This window comes from Nipponia nippon, unplaced genomic scaffold (assembly GCF_047370975.1).
Source record: "Nipponia nippon isolate SJK-2023a ecotype South Korea unplaced genomic scaffold, ASM4737097v1 scaffold_15, whole genome shotgun sequence".
In the NCBI taxonomy this organism is placed as follows: Eukaryota; Metazoa; Chordata; class Aves; order Pelecaniformes; family Threskiornithidae; genus Nipponia; species Nipponia nippon.
In genome coordinates, this window is record NW_028262331.1 from 4,709,942 (window position 1) to 4,724,547 (window position 14,606).

At 43.3% G+C, this 14,606-nt stretch overlaps 1 long non-coding RNA gene across 1 annotated transcript in view; it reads right to left on the reverse strand.

Annotated features, from left to right (window-relative positions):
- LOC148056293 (uncharacterized) overlaps positions 1–14,606 on the reverse strand; it is an 88,023-nt gene that overhangs the window by 58,246 nt on the left and 15,171 nt on the right. The window contains exon 2 of the long non-coding RNA XR_015703407.1: positions 12,954–13,081. This is a non-coding gene — a long non-coding RNA (uncharacterized LOC148056293). The remainder of the gene's footprint in view (positions 1–12,953; positions 13,082–14,606) is intronic.

Consider the following 14,606-nt stretch of genomic DNA (forward strand, 5'->3'; position numbering starts at 1 on the left):
GGATGGGAGACCAGAGGGCTGAGGACTGTGGCAATTACGCAGAATAACAGGCTGAGAGCCTTGGGCTTTCAAGTGGAGCAACTTTGCATTAGCACAGCATTCTCCATCGTGGCTGAAAAGGAAATCAACTGGGAAACCAAATAAATCATCGAGGTCCCATCTGTACAGCCTGAACACGGCTCTCGGGGCAGGACTTCTACCAGGTAGATGAGCACCTCCTGGAGTCTCCCATGCTGCTGGGTCTGCAAAGCAGCTTTGGAGCCCACAGTGGTGCCAAGCAATCGGCAGAGCATTGCTGGAGCCTCGGTGACGAGCGGCTGATCAATGGAGCAGCACTACCGCCTGTATCGCTGCCAGGCAATTACTGGAGCCGCACTCGGCAGTATTACTGCAAGCTGCTCTATGGAGCAGCACTGGTATTTGTATTGCTGCCATTTCATCAGTGAAGTGGCACTGGAGCCTGTCTCCCTGACAGCTGATCAATGAGGAGGAATATAATAATCATAATGTGGTGTTTTACAGGATATGGGCCTTTAACCCAAGGACCTCGAATCCCTTTTCAGATGTTCATTAAGCCACAAATTCCACACACGTAGAGATGGTCACAAACATCCAGATCACCAAGGTATTGCAAACTCGTCTTTGTTCTTGTTGTATTGATGGGTGACCTGAGATGCTATCGACAGGTTAAGTGTCCTGGTTTAATTCCCAGTGATACTAAAGGTAGATTGAAAACAGGTCCTCAATACAGAAAGGCTAAAACAGGCCAGATTCTCCAAAAAGCTTTCCAGAAAAGCTGGCTAAATATAACACAATGAAAGCCAAGACGTGCTGAAAATAAAACCACACCTGATGCCAGGCTTGCTGGTCATCCTTTTTAAATCCTGAGAAGTCAATGACAGACTTCAGCACACAAAACAGAAATGTGGAATGCCTTGGTGAAAGCCAGCACCACCGATGCCTCAGCAAGGCCACGATATCACCTTCTCTCCGTTCCCTCACCACAAAAGTATCCTCCAACTTCAAAAGTGGGATGAAATTCAGGTGTCTAAACTCCCCACGCTCTCATCTATCCCCACGCTCAAATCCCACACGTGGATTCAGGGTCAGCCTCAGCACACTGAGACAGGGCTGCACCCTCCAAATCTTTCACGGTGCTTTTTCCAGCAAGTCTGTCAAAGGGCTTGGCTAAGGTATTATTTTCCTGAACTTCCAATTCAGTATCACCCTGCCTAAGCAAGCTGCTCAGCTCAACAATTCTTGTTTCAAAGTTATAGAGGCCAAGCCTAGCTAATCTTTCTTTATAATTCATTCCCCAAATCCCTGAATAACTTTGCTTGCCCTACACTGCCCCTTCTGCATTCTCACATGTGCAGCATGCTTCCCATAATAAGGTAATTAAAACCGCACACAATAGCCTAAGTGTTTTATTTCACGTTCCCCACTGATTAATGCTGAATACGTCCATACAGTATATCCACACGCTTTACACTTAATGCTTCAATATATATATAGTGCAATAACCTCGTTGCTTTTACTTTACAGCTGCCAATTTGTGCAGATGGCCGTAGTGTATTAGTCACCACCAACACCCCCCTCCTCCTCCCAACAGTCTTGTTCTCAGCCAGTGTTTCACATGGCATTTCCTTTCAAGGTATCTATGGCTATTTTTGGCCCGAGAGTTCCTGGTATATTAAACGCAATGAGCCACATCCTCAGCTGGTGTAAATCTGCACAGCTCTAATTTGGTCAGTGGAGCTGTGCCAATTCACATGAGTGGAAAGAGTCCCATAAATCAGTTATCAGACCAATACATTAAGGCAGCTTATTTAAACTGCTTCTGCCTTGTTTTTATTTATTTACAGATAACCCATAGGATGCAAGGATGATGGTCCTGCACCACAAAGCCCGCAAAGCAGAGGCTGACTGACCGGGGATAAGGACTGACACACAGACAGGTCAGTTCAATTCACCATCGCACCACCACAGTCAAACACTACTCTGGTATTAGTGAAAAATACTTCTCTCTTCAGGCTCCTTTTGCCTGAATAGCAATTTGTTTCAAGCCCAGAATGGGTGAGGACCATTTTTATGTATAAGGGAAACAAAAGTGTAGCTAAAATTGACCCTTGCCATGCTTCCCCATCCTGAAACGTTTCCTGGCCGTGACATCCTCTACTTTCTGTCCAAAAGCCAATTTTTAACCAGCCTCTACCCTGGCTTTTCAGGGCAGTCCATTTCATACAAAGTCTTCCCAAACGCTTGATAATCTGGCCCAGCAGCAGCTCCACGTACCGTGGCTACAGCCTAGAGACACCGGAGAGGAGCAAGGCACAAGGGAAAAAACCCCAACCCATTAGACTCTTGCCTCAGTTCCTTAATGTTTTGAGGTGAATGATTTAGGCTGTAAGAGAAAGCTTCCTGACAACAAGATCTATTAGTGCATGGAATAATCTTCCAAGGGAAGTGATGGAAACATTGCTGCTTGGCACACAGCTAGTGTTTGTCCAGACTAGTTTTTAAATATACAATCCTGAGTTGGCAGAGGAAAAGTCTAGTCGAGGTAGTTGCTCTTATCTATCTCCATAATCCAGGATAAATCAGGTCATCTTCTTTGTTCTAGTCTAAAAATTGAGGAATGCACTTAAAACAATTCATGCAGTTTTAATCAGCTATGATCTCCCTTTTATGATCCACATGGGTTGTATCTTATTAAATTAGATATATCTAGCTGTTTCTTTTTAATCATCAAGTTTTTCTAATATAAGGCAGCGGCACTGTCTAGCACAGCTGGCATGAACTAGGGCTGTGAACACCTTCAGCTCTCTCTTTGGCTATGCCCTAGGTTCCCAGGCAAGTAAATAAACCTCTCAAAATAAAATTAATTATATATATATGTATATAAAAATATAAAATCCCTAATTTGTTTTTGTCACTCAGAGAGCCTGGGACTGACTTTCAGAGGTCATGAGTGTTCTTGGCTCTGGTCAAAGTCACACGTTGAGAGGAGCTGGGGTAAATTTATGAAAGAGAAGGACTCAAAGGCATTTAGATATAAAAACATGAAAAAAAGACCCATACTGCAGGACTAATTAAGACCGAAAAGCATGGCATCCTGAAACAGAAATTGAGAATTTCAGCCTTAGTATTATTTCGCATGTGTAAACGATAGCTATAACGCTCAAAACTGGAAAGCAAGACCAAGTCCTGCAGTCCCCTCACTGACAGCTAGAGAATTTTGCTTTCAGAAAGACTGGTAGCCCACTGCCCACCCCACCCCCACCCCCCCCCCCAAAAAAAAAAGATAAAAAGGAACAGATGATATTAGCTAATTCCTTTCTGCTGGAATGCGAGGTCTTCCTTCCAGTGCTCCCAGTCCAGCATCCCTCCCTCCCTCCCTCAGCAAAGGGATCACAGACATGTCAGTAAAGGCAGTGACTGGAGGCCCCTTCAACATTGTTCGTGCATCATCCTGCTAGATATAACAAGGAAGCAGCACTAGAAAATGGCGGATTTCTGCCCTTTGCCATCCCAAGGACTTTGCATGTGATCCTAGGCACGACACATGACCGTACAACAAAAACGAGTGCTGAAGGGTACGTAGATATTATTCTCTTTGTTTTGTACAGCAACCAGCACTGCGAGGCCCTGATCCTGAACAAGGCCTCTCGGGAAGGATTTGTACCCATCGCCATTCAGTATAAAGAAACCTCAATATGACGGATCACGAACTCATTTGTCTGCCCTTAAAAAATTTGCCCCGAACAGAGGAAACTTCAGGTAGGAGGCTCTATGAGATCTTTGTCCATTTCTTATACTCTTTAAATTATTCCTTGAATTCACTAGAAAGAACTTTTTTAGTGACACAAAATTGTTTGAGAAGCAATAAATATACATTCAGATGAATGTAAAAAATGATAAATAAGATACAGAGCAGCCACTCCAGCAACCATAAATTTAGCCGTATTTTTCTTTCTGAGGCCTCTATATCAGATCTTATCTCCTGTAGGAGACTAGTTTTCTTTCCCTCAACTCCCAAACACTCATCTATTGTTTTGAAAATGAAAAGCCTGACAGCAGAACAGGACGTTCTTTTAAGAACACGACTGATACTAGAAAGTCATAGTAACTCTGGTATTGCTTAAGATTCAGACCACTGTTATTTAGTTCAGAGTCTGCACCGTTACTCAGTATGCTGTACAAAACAGAGTAAGCGTGCTAAACTTGGTTAAATTGTGAGTAAAGAGGGTGTAGCAGGTCAGAATACAGGCAAGATGCAATGGAATTCATAAAGGGCACCGTCACATTTGGGGGCATTGAAGAGTTTTCTTGAGCAGAAATGAAGAATTGAAAATAACACATGTTTTCTTGAGTAGTTATTTTGTAATCTACTCCTAATGTTGGTATGTGTTTGTGAGCTTCTTATAAATATGATGGCAAAGGGACTTCATCAAACACACTAAAGCAGATGAAAGTCTTCTGGTTATTATAGATTCTACTCTGTAGCTGTTGCTTGTGCAAAATAACTTAATTCCGAACTTGACATTCAAAAGGACAAATCTACTAGTCTCACCATTGAAGAGGTATGCACTGGTGTTTGCAAGCATTGCCTATTCATATTTTCGTATCTGGAGCACTATTGCCTTTAGCAAAGTAGTTTTACCCCGAACGTATACATATGGATCTTAAAGTTCTCTGGAAAGCCAAAGCTATTGGGGGCTTCCTGAACTACTTGTTATCGCTTTGAAGCATCTGGCTCGTGGTCAGCTGTTTCATGTTACTAACTTCTACATTTGTTTCTGAAGAAATCAGCACAGCTTCCTTCAATGCTACATTCTGCAGCGGTTTTGGTTTTGATTGTAACATCTCGTTGTTCATCTTGAAATCAAAGTCATTTATGGAAGCTGCAGAATTTTAATGTTCCTCAGACTCAAAAGCATTTGTTTAACCACCACCAGACAGGGAGATGAATAAGAGAGGCTGTCTGCTCTTGATTTAGTGGGACCAGATTTTTAGAAGAGCTCAGCAACCCGTGTATGTCTTCAACACACTAACTTCTTTGGACAGCCTGGGTATTTATTACAGTACTTAAATGAGAACGACTCTCATGAAAACCATGACCTTAGTGAACTGGACAGTTAATACACACTATACATTCCTATATTTCCATCTGAAGAAGGGGATTTATTCATAACTTCAACCTGCAATTTAAAAGCAGCTTTTGATTCTTATTATTCCTGCGTCTGTATTATTGTTCACCCAAAAAGCCTGTCTACATGATTGTTGAGCTATGAGCTGTGTTTAAGAATCACTGCCTAGTACAAAATGATATGCAGGACAAAAACAAAGAGACAGTATCTTCTTAGGTTACTTTTGTTTAAGCCCTACACAGAGAACAGAATAGATTAAAGCAGTGGGAAAATAAGAGATCGAGTCTTGTGATGTGGCATTGGGTGCTCCTTCCAGCCAACCGCACTTCATTTTTCTCCACTGATGCTTCCAAGTGGTTTTCTAGGATACCCCCGAGCAGAACTCATTGTAATAACTGGAGGAAATAAATTAATGGAGAATTACCGCAAGGTTCATCTAAGAGAAGTTTTGATAAACAACACTTCCAGGCTGAGATATTCAGTGCAGCCTGAGGAATGTGGACTTTCCCACTCCTGTTGAACTGAATGGGTATCTGTACCTTTGAGTCAAGCTGGGAAGTGGCTGCCACAACCACCAAAGGCAATTCTGGATTTCAGGTGCAATCAGGGATCTAGAAGTACCCTTAAACTGAAAAACTCTGTCAAAGAAAAAGGTGAAGCAAAAAGCGTTTGACCTATCCAGCTGGCATCACTACCAGACTTAGTCTCAGCAAGCAAATGCTCAGGTGAGTTGCAATCTCTGTGCTCCCAGTCTCAGTCAAGAAAATTGCACAATCTTCAGACAGAGAGAGGAGACAAAAATGAACAACAGTGGAATCAGGGCCCAAATGCCACCACAGACAGAGAGAGATGTCCCACACGCATGCAAGCCAGAACGGAAGCTTATAAAAATCTAGGCAAATTAAATATTATCATATTGCTTCTGTCTAGATTCTCCCCAGGCAACATCCTCCCTTGGCAAAGGGGTAGCTCACCCCTGAGCATTATTTAAGTCCTTTCCAGACCAAGATTTAGGCAAACCTTAATTGGTGCATGGGCTTTAGGCTGTCTGTCTGTATGGACAAAACGTTTTCCACTTGAAATGGTTTTGAAACCACTGCCGACACCTATGCAGCCACAGATACAACAGGTACTTCTGTATCTTTAAAAAGCAACACACACACACACACACCTGGCACTCTGAACCCATATTCTACCGCATTTGTACCCATGGGATGCTGGTGAAGTCATCACGATTGCACAGGATAAACGGAGGCTGAAGTTGGCCTGTTTAAATTAGGATTTTTTTATTTTTTTTTTTTAAACCTGTATATTCTTCCCATTGCTAAATCTTTTACAGAGGCTACTAAGGCAGAGAGCTGCTGAGCTAATCCTCTTTGACTCCCTGCCATCCTGGCAGGTACAGCAAAGCCTAAGGTAAAATGGAGCATCAAAAGGAAAATTAATGTCTTCTAACAGCAATTAGAGGAAATTATTTAGATATAAATCTTGTTTTATATCTTCTCATACTTGTTTTTCAATCTTTCCCCTTTGATTTTTTTTTCCTTTCAGGCTTTTCAGAAAGAAACATTTAAAATCCCTCCTGTAAACCAGTGGCATAATTAGCTGCATGTTACACCTGGTATTTTACTCTTCTACAGAGTAATTCCTTTGAGCTTTCTTTTTTACTAAGCCCCGAGGTCTCCCGAAACTGAATCTACTTGTTCTCTCATCTGCTGGCTGACAGGAGTTTGAGGGGAACCAAAACCCGGGCAGGGACTGCGGGGTGCCTGCCCGCCAGACCCCCCCCAGCTGCTGCAGTGGGCGACCAGAGGTGCCAGGCGTGCCCAGGGCCTCCGATGGCAGGCGAACGCACCTCCCCGTCGCCCGCACTTGGCCTGCGCCATGAAGCAATGCATGTAACCTAATTGTACTCTGATAACATCAAACAAAGTCTCTCTGATCCAGCACCTGGCAAGCCGCCATCCTATCTGGGGTCCGATCTGACAAGCTTGCCGATTGATCAAATCATTATCTGGTAGTGTAGGTGTATCGTCTAACACGAGCCAAATTCCTTCAGTTGCTTCTGCTCTTTTCTAGAGAGCATACAAGGCTGCAGCAGGCTCCTTCCCCCCACAGTACACGACCGATGGCTTCAGCAGCATCTTTTACAAAATGCAGAGTGGCTCATGTTCACCCAAGGGAGGCTATGCTTTTTGCTTCCCAAATACAGAAGAGTTACTTTGCCCATAGCGTTATCATAGAAAACTTGCAAAAACAAGAAAGAAAAACAGCTAGCTTTTCTCAGTGGCACAGCACAGCAATCTACAGTTCCAGAGACTGCCAGGCACAGCTAAAACCGCTGACCCTTCCAGTTTTGCCGCATCTTCTAAGCTGAACTCATGTTGTGCAGAAAGTAGCACTGAAACTTTTGGGTTCACTTTCCACCTCCTGGTTACTAGTCATGGGATGACTTGTTGGTAAAAATCTCCATTATTGCACCTCTGCAAACCTGATCTCCACATGCACCCACTCCCCTGACCTAGGCAAAAGGACATGCCTTGCCCTGGAAACACATCCCTGTTACTGCTCACAAAGGACAAGACCTCACTTTTACACTTCCCTCATATAGCACCAGGCTTCTTAAACTCTTTGCAGACAATTTGGGGACAAGATCTCCCTCTGAGCAGGAACACCCAATTGCTACCGTTTTTGAGAAGGCTGAATCGGCCGTTTGTCTGGAGCTGAACAACTACACCTAAACTGACCAAGGCTAGCAGACTGAAGATACCCAAGTTAGACAAGAGCAAGGCCCACACGGACTGCAGATCCTAGCAGGCAACCCTTCATTTTGAGCAGCTTTGCTTTTGTTCCCTTCCCAAGAGGGTGAGTAGAACATGGTGGGGTCCAAAGTCTCAGATGGCCATTTCTCAGAGAAAAAAGGGGTGGCAGTCGACCGCACTGCAAAACTCTGCAGACACCACTCGTCATTAAGCTCATGGTGAAGCTACTAAGTTTGTGACATATCCCCCCCATCCAATCAGTCCCAGAGGAATCAAGATGACATAGGTGGATGTTTTTCCTAACCACCCTTTTCCTCCTTTTGTAATCTTCAATCTCAGAGTTAAAGAAAGGGCTTGGTGGGCAGTATCCTCATTTTAGCACCACCGATTCAGGTCAGCGTTTCATCTGGCCACCTCGTGGCACTTCCCGGAGTCCTATTTCAAAGTAAGCTATCCAAGGTAATTTATTTGGTTTATATGCTTTATTTTATCCACATAAATCACAAAACAAAGTCCATAGGGAACAGGCACTCTATAGTTATCATAATATGTAACTTAGTTCCCCAGAGACTGAGTATGTACAGAACAGCTAATAAATGGTTCAAAAAAAAAAAAAAAGTCATTAAATCTTGTTTTATATCTTCTTGTTTCCATCAAAGTATGCAGGAGTGGAAATTCTCTAAGACAAGCTCCTACTTTTCAGCCAACTGGGAATAGAGCCAGCTGAAAAGAGAGAACCCCACATACAGCACTGACAGCTGTGCACAAAATTCATGAGCTCAAGAGACAGACTGCTGCAGAGACAGGTGTCCGAGATCTAAGTTTAGCTTGAAAGATTAAAACAGCATCTACAAAGAATGCATTTATTCTAATCCTCTCTGTGCTAGAAACTACACATGCATCACTGATGTACGCATCCTGGAAACATCTGAGATATGTCTTTCTTCTGTAGGATTTCATCCTATTGTGTTCAGGGATAAAATAGGTTAGTGTTAAGACCACAGAAATGCACAAACCCAGCAGAGAGAGATGTTCCTGCTGTCTGACGAAGGGTTGCAAGCGGTCAGGATCTACGGTTACAGAGGCGGCAGGATTCAGGCTTGCATGGCAATGACGGCTGCCCACCCTGGCAGCAAGCAACCCCACCCCAGATGTTCTCAATACAATGAGGATGTCTTATGTAAATAAGAGCTGGGAGGCAGATCAGGTGTGGTTCTTGCAAGACAAATGTGCTTGGGAATTATATATGATTCCATGTTTAGCTACCCTGGTATAAATCCAGAGTAATTCTTTTGATCTTAAGGCAGCACTGCTCTAAATATACATTAAATGGAAGAACATACCCACTATCCTCAGAAGAGCCAAAGGTACAGAAGGACTCAGCCTTTCCACCTCCCCAGTGTGGCTACGGGTTTGAGAGAGGCTCTCTTCCCGTCACTGGTGTAACTGGGTGAAGAATCAGTTTCCTTCTAACAAACCATAGATAGAGCACAGCAGATTTTGATGCCTTAAGCTTGTAGTCTCTAAATTAGAGACAGGCTGGGAAGGCAGGAGACCCAGTTTTTAGATTCACAAGGAACAAAGGATGAATCACTCATTTAGTATCATGTGATACAGTGCAGTTGCATATATAATTGTCTATCAATAGAGGTAGAAATTATCATATGCTAATACAAGAGAATGTGATAATCTGGAGGACATCAAAGCAACGAAGTCAACAACAAGGCAAGCTTAATAAACTTCAGCTCCTTCACTCAATAAAACAAGGGGCAGGTGCTCACCTTTGGAAAGCTACAGAGCACAATTCCTGGGCTGATAATAAAAGATTTACAGATTCTCTCCCCTCTGTGATACAGAACATATTGAACCATAATGCCAGAATTTTTAGAACAATCCTCACTCCCAAAGAAACAAGAATAACAAAGGGCAGGGCATTTTAAAAGGGCAGAGTCACTGTTTAACCACAGAATTGCTTTATATATCTAATTTCCACAGATTCAAGAAAATTCCCCAGTTTTGCTCAGGGAATGGAATTTCACTGTCATGAAAATTTGCAAATACTTGTTTAATTCAGTACTTTCACAGGAAGACAAGATATCATTTCCAAGATCTCATGGCAAAGCTGCTCCTAAGGCTATCACAGAGATTACTTAGTTGGCGCCAACCTGCACAAAATTATAATACATGGCTGGAACTGCCACACAATTCTTGCAAGCAGAAGTAATCTCTATCCTTGCATCATCAGCTCTACCAAGCAGGAGGTCATGTGATGAGTGCTCCAGACAATGTGGGGGAGAAGAGAAGTAGGGAGGATGTTTTTAATTTATGTATTTAACATATTTGTAATGGGCACCTGAAAACTGAAGCCGCAGAGTAACTTTTCTGCAGCCTCTGGGAAAACTTCTTTGGGCAATTGACTGGATGGAGAGGGGATGCAGAGGAGAGGAACAGGGCACAACTGCAGCCAGTAGATAACCTGCCTACGGGTGGTCACAACCACACACGACTGCTGAGTTGATAATTTTGAACATGCCCCCCAGCACGCAGAAAAACCTCTTCTCACTGACGAAGAACTCCCCCGTACCCACTTTACCCATCATTTGAGATTTGGTCATGTTCTGCCACCACTCCAGCATCCTAAACACCTAGGAAATAATAATGAGCATTGCCCCTGCAAAACACCTGCGTGGCAGGGAAGCACTGGCTGTCCCTGCTGTGCAGAGAGGGACGTAGGGTGCACAGACTAAGCATCTTGCCTCAGACTTCCCCAGTACAAGTGTGGCAGACTTCCAGCATGTAGCGCTTTCACAGCAGGATCAGCTTTGTGTGCCGAAGAATGGTTTGGAGGGGGAGCAGTGGGGAACTCCATGGGCTGTACGTCAAAGCCTCTTCCTAGGGCTTTCCCACAAGCAGATGGCAAACTGACTCCCAGTTAGCAACTCATCACAAAATGAAAAACATCTTCCCCTTCCCTTCTCTTTCAGGGCAGGCTCATGTGTTAACTGTTTAGCTTTGTTTACAGGCTCTTTGGGGTTGGGCCTTTGGATTTTTGCAGATCCTTGCCCTTGTACAATAGCAGACACCAAGAAAAAAAAAAAAAGATGATAAAAAAAATCAGTCCAACACTGAAATTCTCTCGGGTGTCTGACGACCCAAGTGTTATGGCTTTGTTGAGATTCCTCAGTAATTCACAGCTGCTTCTGCCCTGGCTTGCCCCCAGGATCCCAGGCGCTCACAGCCTCACCACAGCTTCAGGACATAACAGACCCAGGAGGGGTCCCATGCCTCACAGCAGTGAGACCCTCCAAGAAGTGGTTTCCTCAGAAATACGAGATTAAAACTTAAGGGGAAGGAGCACTAACATTTACTTGAAAGGGAGAAAACAAGCCTGGGTAGGGAATCTAACAACTTTGTCCCAGAGTTAAACCCCGAGAATTGCTCCGCATCAAGACCAAATGGTAGTTCCTTCCTTCCAGGGCTGGGGACACCATTACCATCCTGCTCCACCCATCCCATGTCAACACAGGAAACGCAGACCCAATCCAGCCACCAGACTCATTCTTTTCTCCTCCTACTCAGTAGCATATTACAAGGCCGCTAAATTAAAAGGAATGCTCTGTAATTCTTCAGCTTTCAACCCTTCCCAAGCACTGCTTCTTTATAGATTTCAAACCAGTTCAACAATATACAGTTCCTTTGGTGTACGTGTGGGTTTTGGAGCAATATTTAGCAACTAAATTAGATGTATGTGTAAAATATACACAAGGGTGTCTAGATATTAGGTGGGGCGTTATTATATAAAGGCAAGAACAAAGACCATTTATATTACAGTACGCAAAACCAGCATACAGATTTGCGCACAGGTACACTGGCTATAAGTGAACTAATAGCTCAGGCATTTTATGCAGCATTATTCATGACTTTCATATTAAGCCATCCAAAGTCTTTTAAATTCCATTTTATGTTACCCATATTATTTTTAGTCCGTGCCATTTACGAGGCCTTAGTGGAAGAGGTCTGCAGTTATGTTGTGGTGAAGCCTCCGTAGCGTGGCCACAGTCGTGTGTGGTGCAGGACTGCTCCATTATGCTAAGCAGCCAGCCATGAGTGTATGCTCTAAGTACGAGATCATCATTGCTTCAGACAAAGCATAGTGTAGCATTAGCTCAGTGTCCTCATTGTTGGCCTATGTTCCTTGCAAGCAAGAAGTAGCCCACTGGCCAGAGGCCAGCACTCTTCAAACCAATCTGCAAATGGCCTAATCAGAGCTGTGATCTGTTCTGTATACTCAATTTGTTGAGTCACATCAATTTGTTGAGTTTCCTCTCCCATTAGAAATATATGCAAGTGCTGTTTTCTAAACATATTCACTCTCTTCAGGCTATTTTGTTGTGTAAACAGAAAGACAAGTGACTAGGCATCGCAGTCAAGAAACTGATGTTCACCATGGCCTAAATTCTTTACAACTTCACCAGTTTTGTTACACTAGTTTTATGTACCTTTTGTTTCATGATACCATTTTGAGAATTATGCTGTGCCCTTTTTCCTAAGCAACTCCAGCTTAATTGCAGTTAGAAAATAAAACAATACACTGTGCAGGGGGAAGGACACTCCTCAGTTAAACAGAAAAAATTGCACCTTTTTCAGCCACGATTAACCTTGAGGTTGCCAAAGCCACAATTTACCAGCGGTCCCACCACGATCCCAGGACCTTTGCTCAATTACAGAACACAGATCTTCCCACCACTGCCCGTCCTCCAGCCCTGTGCTCTTCTGAACCATATCTGGAGCCAGCACAGGCTCAGGGCACAGAAGCCAACCCACAACAATCCCACCATTCCCACTTCTCACCACTCCTCCCCAGCTCTGCTTCTCTCTACTGCCCACGGGGAAAGGCAAGCTGGCCTCAAAACAAGTCCTAGGAGGGCCCAACTTGCAAATTTGGAGGGCAATATAACTGGCTTTGCTGCAGGCTGCCAGAAACAACACAGACTCGTTAAGGTAACTTCAAGGTCAACACCAAGTACTGCTGTAGACATACCCTTTCTCTTGAATTTTCTGCCGGTATCTTCTGTCAGCCTCTCCCCATCGCTTCTGTGAAGTACTGTCATCTTCTTGATTGCTGTGGTCCACCCCAGAATTGGCTCGTTTTGGATAGGGCTCTGTACACTGTGAAGCAAACCATAAAATAGGATTATTCATAGGCTGCTGCTTCATAGGATGTTTTCCATGCCACCATGCACAGCTTGTACAAAGGTAGAGATTTTCAGCTTTCTTCCCTCTGTACAGTAAAAACTTAAAGCCAATATTTGTTCCTTTTTGTGTTACAAGATCACAACCAAGCTGCCAATCATCTGGCCAAGAGGGTTATGCAAGAGTCAGGTTTACAGTAAAGTTGTACAAATTTTATAGCACCACAAACACTTTAACTATCATGACGCTTAAAACTCAGGAGCATTTGGAGAACAAGGAGAGTTATTCAAGCTCCACACCATTTTGGCTGCATGTTTTCCAGGTGTATGATTTCACCACATGGAAAAACACAGCCATTGCCAAAGTGAACTCATAAAAACCTTTGATGAGTAAAGTTTGGATAAGCACAAATCATTTGAACCGACAGTTGGTCCAATTCTCAAAGGGGTTTGGCAGACATAATATAATTCGTGGTTTCACACACAGGCCATTTTTCCCCTCCCTCCCACCCCCCCCCAGTCTTCAGAAATTCGGAAGATGTTGTTCTAGAAGGTGCACTGGGTTGGGTTTGCTATGTTTTTCTTTTCCCCCCGAAGGGTTAGGCACCACACTATTGCAACTCAAAGCCATTTGGGGCTGTGAGTAAGCTAGCAAACAGGTTTTCCAGAACTGTGTTTAGATAGTTGCATGATCTGCCTAATAGACTTAAAAAAAAAAAAAAAAAAAAAAAAAAAAAAAAGAGAGAAAAAGAAAAAATTAAACTCTAGGTCTCTCACCACCCATTTGCTAGCAGGCAGGTAATATAAGGCAAACGCTTTAACAATCTCTTCCTCTGACACATTTGGACATGTTATTTCAAGATGTGTGGCGTCATTTAAGGCTGTGCCATGAGATAACACAGTATTTACATCTCTGGGCTGGGAGCAATATTGCTACAGCCTTTAGACATTATTGACATAATATTTTCTTTGATAAACCATCTATCAGGAAATTGTCAAATTCGTAACTGAGGTAATGCCAGGGACTAAGCAATCCTACACGGTCCAAGAGGCAACTAGAAATAACATTAGAGAGCATAAACACAATGAAGATGACTCCTGTTCCACATTGCTTTTGTTAAGCCCTGCTATGGAGAAAAGCGTTCGTTTACAGCTCGTGCGGTCTCTTCTCTATCCAAGCGGGTAGATGGGACAGACAGTGGAGGGATTCCTGATTAACCTCTGTAAGCAGGAGCAAAACTTGCTTGCTCCTCCAGAACTGGAGTGAAACTCTCATTCTTTTAAATAGAAAATTTGAAATTTACCAGTAATTAGTAAGTTTGGGATACCTGGATGTATTTCAGCTGTAAGAATGCTGTGTTTTGCACTCCGCAATGCAAGTGAGGAACGCGTAGAGATTAGGCATTTAATTTCTATAGCATGACTTATAGTTCTCAGCAGACTTTATGCACCTCGTCTTCAACAAGTCGCTATGTCATCTTACACTTATGTGAACAGACTTA